Source organism: Oncorhynchus kisutch, linkage group LG25 (assembly GCF_002021735.2).
Source record: "Oncorhynchus kisutch isolate 150728-3 linkage group LG25, Okis_V2, whole genome shotgun sequence".
NCBI classification, from domain to species: domain Eukaryota; kingdom Metazoa; phylum Chordata; class Actinopteri; order Salmoniformes; family Salmonidae; genus Oncorhynchus; species Oncorhynchus kisutch.
Window position 1 is genome coordinate 39,032,411 of NC_034198.2, and position 13,199 is coordinate 39,045,609.

The following is a 13,199-nucleotide window of genomic DNA, read 5'->3' on the forward strand; positions in this document are numbered from 1 at the left end:
TGATGTTATCATCATTTTACAGTATAACCCACCCTTTTGGTTTCAGGTAGGCCTATCAAAGTCAATAAGGTATTGATAGGGTTATATAGGTAGGGTTATACAGTATAACCTAATCCAATAGGTAAACCTATTAAGGTCATTAAATATGTATCTTATTTGCTGCTCAGATTGCTAACGTTACTCAACATTCTCCTGTGTCGCCTCGGAAACAGCTCACATTTGGGTTATAGAAATGGCATTATAATGACAGGTCAAACGTGCCAAATGAATAGAGAATGTGTTTTTACATGTATTTCCAGTGTCATTCCATCCACATCACACATTGCCTATATATTTATATATATATATATAGTGAACATTTGCAGGTTGTTTGGGATTTGATATGAAAACTAAAAAGGCAACAATCATACTGTCACTCAAACAAACTGGCCAATCATACTGTCACTCAAACAAACTGGCCAATCATACTGTCACTCAAACAAACTGGCCAATCATACTGTCACTCAAACAAACTGGCCAATCAAAATAAGGCTGGGGCCATTACAATACCATGTACCATTCTGACATGAACTCTGACTATCAACCACAAATATAGATGGTGATTTTACTCTCATCCCAATGAATGTTCCACAAACGATCCGCTAATAATATAATTGGTGTGGGACTGCGTTTAACAGAAAAGACCGTCATATCATATACCATTGTTTTGTATTGAATCTTACCAGGTTTGCCAAAAACCCCATGGAAGCAGTATGACTATCCAATCCTGGATACATCAGTCGATACGTGTCAGTCTTGAAATGTCATTGTACAAATGAAAGTCAACAACGTATATATGGTTTTTATTGGCAAATAATCAGTCCAGTTTGATAACACTCTATTATAATGTTTCATCATATGTTATCTGGCATTGCGTTGCTTTGCTACTCTGACTGAAGCGACCCTCATTCTCCAAAATGGTTAAACTGATGGAGTCTGGTCACTATGGAACTGGCTGTGTAAACTACAGTGTTAGCATTAGTGACTGACTGACTTGTACATCTGATTGACATCTGATTGTATATTATATGTCTATTACTTCATTTACATATTTATCTGTATAAAACATGTCAAGAAGCCTGTTGATATGATGTTACTGTAGCTACTGTACATACGCACTTTTCCATGAGGTTTATTATGCAGCATTGACGTTTTGATCATTCATTTATAAAGTCCATAAATTGATGTAGCAACTAAGGATCCTAGCTTTAAATTGTTCTTCAGATTCCAGTTCCACTTGGATCAGGGTGGAGTTCCATGCATTCTCTAGGTGGGTTCTAGCTGTTCTTGTGTTCTAGTTCCATGCGTTCTCTAGTTGGGTTCTAGCTGTTCTTGGGTTCTAGTTCCAGGTGTTCTGTAAGTGGGTTCTAGCTGTTCTTGTGTTCTAGTTCCAGGTGTTCTGTAGGTGGGTTCTAGCTGGTTTGGGGTTCTAGTTCCAGGTGTTCTGTAGGAGGGTTCTAGCTGTTCTTGGGTTCTAGTTCCAGGTGTTCTCCAGGTGGGTTGTACGGTAGGTTTCAACATTGGGTTCTGTAGTTCAGTATTCGTCCTCCACCTCTCTGATGGACGGGATGAGGTTGTTGGTGGATTTGTAAGGGTTCTGGTTGACCTGGTGGTTGACCTGGTGGTTGGCTGTGTGACTAGAGTGTGACTTCCTGGGGTAGGCTGCGTTCTCAGGCTCATCTATGAAGCATGTCTTTTCTGAGAAACAATGGGGGGGGGGGGGGGGGAATCAAACAGTTAATGGTTTGTGGATGTTACTGGTTCCACTCCAAATGGTCCCCTGCTCCTTATGCAGTGCACTTCGTTTGACCAGTGCCCATAGGGGTCTGGTCAAAGGTAGTGCCCTATATAATATTGTGCCATTTGGGACGTAATCACTGTTTTCAAAGTGATTACTAGCTATTTCATTAGCATTCCAAATAAGTACGATTTACTCTGAATAGGACCCATTGCCTAACGTCAGCGAGTGAACAATGCAAGCTCTTTTTAATACAGTAGTTCGCCATGCTGTTGTATCGGTCAGCGGTCATGCAATGCAAATATCTCATATTGTGGCATCAAATCAAATCAAAGTTTATTTGTCACATGCGCCGAATACAACAGTGAAATGCTTACTTACAGGCTCTAACCATTAGTGCGGGGAAAAAGGTATTAGGTCATAGAACAAAAAGAGAAAAATTCAGTGCATACAGCCTACAGTATTAATCTGGGGAAGTTGGAAATGGACCCATCATTTTTTTCTTTTGGGGGGGGGGGGGGGGGGGGGGGTTTAAAATTTTACCCCCTTTTTTCTCCCCAATTTCATGGTATCCAATTGTTAGTAGCTACTATCTTGTCATATCGCTACAATGCCCGTACGGGCTTGGGAGATACACAACCCAACCAAGCCACACTGCTTCCTAACACAGAGTGCATCCAACCCGGAAGCCAGCCGCACCAATGTGTCGGAGGAAACACCATGGGCCTCGGTTAGCGTGCACTGCGCCCTGCCCGCCACAGGAGTCGCTGGTGCGCGATGAGACAAGGATATCCCTACCGGCCAATCCCTCCCTAACCTAAATGACGCTGTGCGTCACCCCACGGACCTCCCAGAGTCTCTGGTGGCACAGATATTAGAATGATTTCAAACCTTGCACGCCCTTAACCACTGCGCCACCCGGGAGGCCCATGGACCCATCATTGATCAATACAGTTTTAGTCAAGGTTTGAAATCATTCTAATATCCTTTGTGTTTTATTATACGAGGGGATTCACTCTTTGGCTTGATGTAACCTGCCTTGTGAGGATCCAATTACAAATACAAGACAAGTTGACAATTGATTTGATATCCGCACTGTATATAATAAATTATTCAATGACTTATTCAACAACATTCTCCTAACAAGAGCATTTTCACAGAAACATATGGTGGTTGGTATGGAAAGATATAGAACGGTTGAAATCATTTACTCTAGTTTGTTTGAAGTATCATTTGTCTGAAAACAGATCAAAGTGGCATTAAACCATTTGGTGTGGTTGTATAAAAGGATCCATCCTGTCGTATTAAAGAGGGACCGATGATGAGCTTATAGCCATGCAGGTCTGGGATACTGTTGGGTGAGGCAGCTATATCAGAAACACCAGAAGTTTCTTTGCCCCCCCCTGCCATTTTCTACTTCATGCATATTCATTCATCACATCCATACCTTGGCCCATTCTATTCATCCTTGTTGCATTTTAGAAAAAGAAGCATAAACTATGTAAGACAAACAGCCGCCATGTAGTGTAGTAATATTTGAAATATAAAGTATATATTATATATATATACACCTTACATAATCGTAATAAGACTAAGCAATTAGTCTATTAAAATGTTTATCTGACTCCATAAAGATAATTAACAATATACAAGAGACTATGGTTGAGTTACGGTAATAAGCAATGAAGAAATGTCTGGGAATGGAATTCTATACAAATGTATTTAATTACTTTGTAAAATGATGAGACAATGTGGGGGGGGGTGAGGACAACACAGAGAATGCTGAATTCCTAAGACAACACAGAAGACATTACTTTGTAAAATTATGAGACAATGTGGGGAGGGGGGGGGGGTGAGATCAACACAGAGAATGCTGAATTCCTAAGACAACACAGAAGACATTACTTTGTAAAATGATGAGACAATGTGGGGAGGGGGGGTGAGATCAACACAGAGAATACTGAATTCCTAAGACAACACAGAAGACATTACTTTGTAAAATGATGAGACAATGTGGGGAGGGGGTGGGGGGTGGGATCAACACAGAGAATGCTGAATTCCTAAGACAACACAGAAGACATTACTTTGTAAAATTATGAGACAATGTGGGGAGGGGGTGGGGGGTGGGATCAACACAGAGAATGCTGAATTCCTAAGACAACACAGAAGACATTACTTTGTAAAATGATGAGACAAATGGGGGGGGGGGTGAGATCAACACAGAGAATGCTGAATTCCTAAGACAACACAGAAGACATTACTTTGTAAAATGATGAGACAATGTGGGGAGGGGGGGTGAGATCAACACAGAGAATACTGAATTCCTAAGACAACACAGAAGACATTACTTTGTAAAATTATGAGACAATGTGGGGAGGGGGTGGGGGGTGGGATCAACACAGAGAATGCTGAATTCCTAAGACAACACAGAAGACATTACTTTGTAAAATTATGAGACAATGTGGGGAGGGGGTGGGATCAACACAGAGAATGCTGAATTCCTAAGACAACACAGAAGACATTACTTTGTAAAATGATGAGACAATGTGGGGTGGGGGGGGGGAGTTGGTGAGATCAACACAGAGAATACTGAATTCCTAAGACAACACAGAAGACATTCTTGCATGCAATTGATAAGAAGACTGACTTCGGGGGGGAATGGGCTGACCTAGAACCGTACATGTTAAAACCACATGTCTAAAAACGCTGGCTGGCTGGGATAGTAGACTGGACTGGGTACAATTCAGGTCCAAATTCTGCGGCATGCGTTATTTTTTTATTTTTTTCTACTAGCCTGGTTTGGAAAGTACTAGCAATCGGGCAAGCAAGCTAGCTTAATAACTCGCATCCCATCAAAAAGTTGCTCATGTTCTGAATACATCAAAGTGTACATGGTAACATGGTTTCAACTCATTTTGCTGCTTAAAATGGTATACATTGATGCTACAGCATGTACACTGCATGTGTATACACGTGCACATCAACTACAGCATGTACACTGCATGTGTATACACGTGTACATCAACTACAGCATGTACACTGCATGTGTATACACATGTACATCAACTACAGCATGTACACTGCATGTGTATACACATGTACATCAACTACAGCATGTACACTGCATGTGTATACACGTGTACATCAACTACAGCATGTACACTGCATGTGTATACACATGTACATCAACTACAGCATGTACACTGCATGTGTATACACATGTACATCAACTACAGCATGTACACTGCATGTGTATACACGTGCACATCAACTACAGCATGTACACTGCATGTGTATACACGTGCACATCAACTACAGCATGTACACTGCATGTGTATACACGTGCACATCAACTACAGCATGTACACTGCATGTGTATACACGTGCACATCAACTACAGCATGTACACTGCATGTGTATACACGTGCACATCAACTACAGCATGTACACTGCATGTGTATACACGTGCACATCAACTACAGCATGTACACTGCATGTGTATACACGTGTACATCAACTACAGCATGTACACTGCATGTGTATACACGTGCACATCAACTACAGCATGTACACTGCATGTGTATACACGTGCACATCAACTACAGCATGTACACTGCATGTGTATACACGTGCACATCAACTACAGCATGTACACTGCATGTGTATACACGTGCACATCAACTACAGCATGTACACTGCATGTGTATACACGTGCACATCAACTACAGCATGTACACTGCATGTGTATACACGTGCACATCAACTACAGCATGTACACTGCATGTGTATACACGTGCACATCAACTACAGCATGTACACTGCATGTGTATACACGTGCACATCAACTACAGCATGTACACTGCATGTGTATACACGTGCACATCAACTACAGCATGTACACTGCATGTGTATACACGTGCACATCAACTACAGCATGTACACTGCATGTGTATACACGTGCACATCAACTACAGAATGTCCATGCTTGTTTCCAAAGCATTCTGAGAGTTGTCCATGCTTGTTTCCAAAGCATTCTGAGAGTTGTCCATGCTATGCACAATACTTCTTTTTGATTTCGCTGTAAATCCCAAATATGTATGAAAAACGTGCAAATTCCATAACAAAATCTAATCTAATATTAGCATTCTCTTTTAAAAGTGTGATTACAAGAAATACAGGATAAACAAAAAACAAGCTTGGATGTCTATGTATAGTCTCACCCACAATACTAACCACAGTAGTATTCACTCAGCAACCTCAGTAAATGTTCAAGATATCCTGTAAACCCATACTTCAACTTTAGTATTCTCAAGGAGACCACAACACAAAATAATAATTATTAATAGTTCCTTGTTAATAGATTACATGAATTTTAATTTGTTATTCTGCATTATTTTCTGCTGTCATCGAGATGAGGTGATCTATGTGCCATTTTGACTTCTCTGTTATAGAGCAATCAGTGAGAATAAACACTAGATTATTTAGAAATGATAAGAAATGCAGAACTTCATAACAGGCAGTTCACTACTGGACAAATACAAACAGACACGTTCTCTATGTCCCAAATGGCATCCTTACTTTCTTTGTTGTGCGCTACTTTTGACTAGAACACATAGGGCTCTGGTCAAAAGTAGTGTACTAAATCGGAAATAGGGTTTGCCATTTGGGACGCAGACATCTTTAGAGGAATCACATACTTTTGTTTATCCCGTGAGTCCCTGCTCTTGGCGCGGTTGGTGCGGTTGGTGGCGGGGATAGAATGGACGGAGGAGCTCTTTTTGCTGGAGGAATGGGAGGAGTGGGAGCTATGGGTGAGGCTGGCCTGGGACTGACCCGCGTTGTGGTCAAACTGCATCAGGCAGAAGATCAGGTCTGATGGCACCAGCTCAAAACCATACGGTGGGTTGGTTATTACATATCTGGAGAGGAGAGAGAGAGGAGAGAGAGAGGAGAGGAGAGGAGAGGAGAGGAGAGGAGAGGAGAGGAGAGGAGAGGAGAGGAGAGGAGAGGAGAGGAGAGGAGAGGAGAGGAGAGGAGAGGAGAGGAGAGGAGAGGAGAGGAGAGGAGAGGAGAGGAGAGGAGAGAATCTATTCATGTCCTTAATAGTCCTTAATATTAGCAGGCATGTCAGTTACAAACTAAATTCTTATTTACAATGTTGGCCGGGCAAATGTAGATACAGTAATCAATATGAAGTTATCGATTTATCCAAATGTATAAAAATGAGCCATCTACAGTTATTCTAGTGGACAATGTGTTGACAGTAACTCACCTCCTAACATACTCACCGTTTAGTGCATTGACTTGTATGACTTTGTGTGTTTAGATGGGCGTCCCTCAATCGGTAAATTCCGAAGCAAAGCATGTTGTATGTTTTTAACGCTTTACAAAACAAGTCACCGTAGCAACCACCATCCTGGAAGACAGAGAAGCAAAAAGTTTAACCTCTCTAGGCAAGGGGGTGGTATTTTCACGTCCGGATGAAAAGCGTGCCCAAAGTAAACTGCCTGCTACTCAGGCTCAGAAGCTGGGATATGCATATTATCAGTAGATTTGGATAGAAAACACTCTGAAGGTTCTACAACTGTTTGAATCATGTCTGTGAGTATAACATAACTTATTTGGCAGGCAAAACCCTGAGGACAAACCATACAGGATTTTTTTTGTTGAGGGGACAGTGTTTTCAAATGAGTTTTCTATGTGGATCTAGATTTCTAAGGCACTTAATTGCAGTTCCTATTGCTTCCACTAGATGTCAACAGTCTTTAGAAATTGGTTGATGTTTTTCCTTTGAGTAATGAAGAAGTAGCCATTTCCTATCTGGATGGATAGCTAAGTGTACTGTTGTGGTTGGGGGACGCGCAACCTGAAAGCTCGCTCCACTGTTTTTATCTGATATTAAATGCAGTTTATCCCGTCTTAAATGTTATCGATGATTTCCCCCCAAAAAACTCAAGTTGGATTAGGAAAGTTGTTTGAAATGTTTGAATAAAGTTTACCGGTAACTTATTAGATAATGTGTAGTCATGTCGGGCAAGTTGGAACCAGTGTTTTTCAGAATCAAACGCGCCAAATAAATGGACATTTTGGAGATATAATGACGGAATTTATCGAACAAAATGACCATTTGTGATGTTTACGGGACATATTGGAGTGCCAACAGAAGAAGCTCTTCAAAGGTAAGGCATGAATTATATCGTTATTTGTGAGTTCTGTGTCGAGCCTGGCGGGTTGAAATATGATTGTCTGTGTTTGTTTGATGGGGTGCTGTCCTAAGATAATAGCATGGTTTGCTTTCGCCATAAAGCCGTTTTTTTTCGAAATCTGACACAGTGGCTGGATTAACAAGAAGTAAAGCTTTAATTTGGTGTATTGCACTTGTGATTGTATGAAAGTTAAATATTTCTAATAATTTAATTTGAATGTGGCGCTCTGCCATGTCACCGGATGTTGTCAAATCAATCCCGTTAACGGGATCTAATCCCTAAGAAGTTTTTAATGTTAAGTTTTCAATTTTTTAACTCACAGCTTGTCCCTATATGATTCATATAAATTGTCTTGTGGAATTCCTTTTGTGATTTCTCTGGAAACTACTGTAGATTTATGTCCATCCACATTGACACACAGTAGCCTCTGAAAATGAGCCTCACATTTCATTACATACACTGGATCCACTTGATATGTATGGTTCAGCATACCACAGAGGCCAGGATATATCATTCTGCCTCCTCTACAACCACGGAGGCCAGGATATATCATTCTGCCTCCTCTACAACCACGGAGGCCAGGATATATCATTCTGCCTCCTCTACAACCACGGAGGCCAGGATATATCATAAAGCCTCCTCTACAACCACGGAGGCCAGGATATATCATTCTGCCTCCTCTACAACCACAGAGGCCAGGATATATCATAAAGCCTCCTCTACAACCACAGAGGTCAGGATATATCATTCTGCCTCCTCTACAACCACAGAGGCCAGGATATATCATTCAGCCTCCTCTACAACCACAGAGGCCAGGATATATCATAAAGCCTCCTCTACAACCACAGAGGTCAGGATATATCATTCAGCCTCCTCTGCAACCACAGAGGCCAGGATATATCATAAAGCCTCCTCTTCAACCACAGAGGCCAGGATATATCATTCAGCCTCCTCTACAACCACAGAGGCCAGGATGTATCATTCAGCCTCCTCTACATGCCTTGTTCTCCCCTACTGGCCTCAGTGAGTAAACAGTCCTGAAGGACTTTTCTGTACTGCAAGCAGAGGTGACAAAACACAACCAGTCACTTACCCCCAAGTCAGCGAAAGGCCCGTCGTACAAAGCTAACTGTGCAACACGACACCTGTCCCGGTTAGCGAGGGTCTGCGGCGTGCTGTAGCCTCCTCGTAATGCGTTCTCCTCCGCCAACAGACCCTCCAGCTCCGGGGTGGCCCCCCCTGTTACCAGCGTCCGGATCAGGGTGAGGATATTATCATTGAAGTATGTCTGAAACAATGAATGAGACAAGAGAGAGAGAGAGAGAGTGAGCAAGAGGGAGAGATTGTTAAGCATGAATCCATGACATGCAGCCAGCCATTTAGGCCTGAAGAAATTCCAATTACTGCAGGTTACTCTCTCTCTCTCTCTATCTCTCTCTCTCTCTCTCGCGCGCTCTCTCTCCCTCTACCGCCAGGCAGAGCCACAGTGACTTGTTTCTACACATATTCATGCTGTTGAGGTACTCTTAGGACTGGTAAGAATGAAGGGTTTGGATAGAGAAGGGACAGTAGTGGTGGGGAGTATGTAACAACCCTGTGTTAGTTCATTACAACACTGTAGATTTAGTGAACATGTTCAGGTCTTCTTCTTTCTCTGGTCTGTCTGTCTGTCTGTCTGTCTCTGCCCGCACGCCCGCCTGCCCGCCTGCCTGCCTGCCTGTCTGTCTGCCTGTCTGCCTGCCTGTCCTTGCTTGTTCTACACAGGAACATGTTCCCTGTCTGGGATGCTGTCAGGGCTCCAGAGTAGAATGACGGATGAGCCTTGTCTATTAGGTAACATGACCTTTGTCTACACCGAAACACACTTAAAGGCAGCTTCTGTTCCAGCCTCAGTCAAAGTGAAAGACAGACAGATGAAGCCATCGTACCAGGTAAAGTGCCAGGCTTTCTTGTATGTCATCTTGGAGTCTTTTTGTTTTTTTTAACCACGGGGACATAACATTTTATTGTCCCAATGGGATTCCATTAAGACCTTTCTTGGTTTGATGATGTCTGTGTAGAGACCTTTTAGTCAGTAACATCAGTAACACTTGAAGGTACACATATTAGACACAAATTGGTGGATTATAAGTGTGTATATAAGTAGCTTATAAGGCCTTTATTAGGTCTTATAAGGGTGTATGTAATTAGCTTATAAGGCCTTTATTATGTCTTATAAGTGTGTATGTAATTAGCTTATAAGGCCTTTATTAGGTCTTATAAGGGTGTATGTAATTAGCTTATAAGGCCTTTATTAGGTCTTATAAGGGTGTATGTAATTAGCTTATAAGGCCTTTATTAGGTCTTATAAGGGTGTATGTAATTAGCTTATAAGGCCTTTATTAGGTCTTATAAGGGTGTATGTAATTAGCTTATAAGGCCTTTATTAGGTCTTATAAGGGTGTATGTAATTAGCTTATAAGGCCTTTATTAGGTCTTATAAGGGTGTATGTAATTAGCTTATAAGGCCTTTATTAGGTCTTATAAGGGTGTATGTAATTAGCTTATAAGGCCTTTATTAGGTCTTATAAGGGTGTATGTAATTAGCTTATAAGGCCTTTATTAGGTCTTATAAGGGTGTATGTAATTAGCTTATAAGGCCTTTATTAGGTCTTATAAGGGTGTATGTAATTAGCTTATAAGGCCTTTATTAGGTCTTATAAACCATCTATTAGTGTTCAAACATAAGTCATGTCTATTACTGGCCAGTCCTTAATAACCTCATTGTTAGTTACAATAAATGCTTATTACTAGTTAATAAAGAGCGAGTTACACAAGAAACAGGCTGTTAGTAAGCTGTCTCAATGTGGGGCTAATAAGGGCATAGTACCACTATATGTGTTCCCTGGTCTAAAGTGTGACCATATGTTTACTTGCCAAACTTTTTTTCCAGAAATGACGTCATTGGACAGAAAGAGGCCCGCCTCCTCTCATATACAGTATGCCATACAACCAACATTTAAGTTGAAATAAAATGCTTAATAACCTCATTAAACAAACAAGACATAATAAAGGCCTTAAAATAAAGTGTTACCTTAACATCTATAGTTTCCCATTCCTATTAACCGATTTCTTTTGTTAAGCATTTATGGTATAAAATCTGGAAACCACAAGCTCTTTGCTGGAGTCTGAAACCGGGTCTCTTTGGGTCAGAAACCGGGTCTCTTTGGGTCTGAAACCAGGTCTCTTTGGATCTGAAACCAGGTCTCATTGGGTCTGAAACCGGGTCTCTTGGGGTCAGAAACTGGGTCTCTTGGGGTCTGAAACCGCGTCTCTGGCAAGCCACAATGCTGTGTGAGCCCACCTTGCTAAAGCCTATATAGGCAAATGCTCAGGGGAGCCAAACGTTAGCATTTCGCTACACTCGCAAATAACATCTGCTAACCATGTGTACGTGAGAAAAATAAAATGTTGATTTGATTTGAAAAAGTCTGTGTAGTGTGTAGTTAGTGCATGTCTTACAGCACTCATCAGGGAATCCAGCACGCTCACTGCGAAAGCCGTCCCACAGGCGAAGGGCTGAGTGAGGTACAACTCTGTGTCAGGGTCGTCGTCGTCATCCTGGTCCAGGAACTGAACATTGGAGTCATTCACTGGTGGGGAAGACATTAAAATATGGACTTATTGATGTGTATGATACTACAGTGTTGTAGTATAGCATGACAGTCAGGCTGTTCAACATACAGTACGCTATAACTAAAATCTGATCAACAGCTTAACCATCCTGCAGGAAATAGTTATCATGCATAACATATACTTTTACACACAGCCATAATCTCAGACATTATTCACGTAATACAGCGATTCTGAAGCATCACAGATTCAGTCAGAGAACGTAGACAATGCCAGATGGCACAGAGGGATTGCTTTAAACAGTCAATGGTTGTGGATATGGATTGTTAAAAGAGTCAGAGGAGATTTAATACGTAGGAATTCAAATCATGTGTTTACTTGGAGAAGATCTCAAATATTTACAGGCATCCTCCATGGAAGCAAACATATTGTATGTGTGCGCGTTTTGTCTCTGGTTGGCTTTGTGGTCATCTACAGTATTACAACCCATATCCCCAGGCCATTCATGGACTCATGACTTCATGCACATTAAAAGACTGAAGCTTTGAATTTCAACAATTTCAATCTTCAACCGTATCAACAACATCAATAAGATGTTGTTAAGTCTTGTAAGTATAGCTATAGGTCCAGCTAAAGTTATTCATTTGAAAATAATATGTTAATATTTTTTTAAACACACCTTTGAGCACAAAAAACACCTAGAGCTTTAAAAAAGAAAGTATTGACAGCCAGACCTGACAAGAGTCAGATGAAAGGAAGGTCATTGGCAAGAGAAATTATCAATGAACAACTAAGATGGTACTATGGAAACAGACCTAAGACGCTACTATGGAACCCGAACTAAGATGCTACTACGGAAACAGAGATAAGATGCTCTAATGGAAACAGAACTACTATGGAAACAGAACTAAGATGATACTATGGAAACAGAACTAAGATGATACTATGGAAACAGAACTAAGATGATACTACGGAAACAGAACTAAGATGCTACTATGGAAACAGATCTAAGATGATACTATGGAAACAGAACTAAGATGATACTATGGAAACAGAACTAAGATGATACTGTGGAAACATAACTATGATACCATGGAAACAGAACTATGATACTATGGAGACCGAACTATGATACAATAGAAACAGAACTAAGATGATACTATGGAAACAGAACTAAGATGATACTATGGAAACAGAACTACTATGGAAACAGAACTAAGATGATACTATGGAAACAGAACTACTATGGAAACAGAACTAAGATGATACTATGGAAACAGAACTACTATGATACTATGGAAACAGAACTAAGATGATACTATGGAAACAGAACTAAGATGATACTACGGAAACAGAACTAAGATGATACTATGGAAACAGAACTAAGATGATACTATGGAAACAGAACTAAGATGATACTACGGAAACAGAACTAAGATGATACTATGGAAACAGAACTAAGATGATACTACGGAAACAGAACTAAGATGATACTACGGAAACAGAACTAAGATGATACTACGGAAACAGAACTAAGATGCTACTATGGAAACAGATCTAAGATGATACTATGGAAACAGAACTAAGATGATACTATGGAAACA

General features: G+C 40.9%; 1 pseudogene across 1 annotated transcript in view; it reads right to left on the minus strand.

Moving 5' to 3' along the window:
• Nucleotides 1-826: 826 nt before the first annotated feature.
• LOC109870220 (calcium-activated potassium channel subunit alpha-1-like) overlaps nt 827-13,199 on the minus strand; it is a 222,277-nt pseudogene continuing 209,904 nt past the window's right edge. Inside the window, exons 26-30 of the transcript XR_004205441.1 lie at nt 11,485-11,615; nt 9,077-9,271; nt 7,066-7,193; nt 6,475-6,696; nt 827-1,737 (exon numbers count right to left, since the gene is read on the minus strand). The product of XR_004205441.1 is annotated as a calcium-activated potassium channel subunit alpha-1-like (transcript). The remainder of the gene's footprint in view (nt 1,738-6,474; nt 6,697-7,065; nt 7,194-9,076; nt 9,272-11,484; nt 11,616-13,199) is intronic.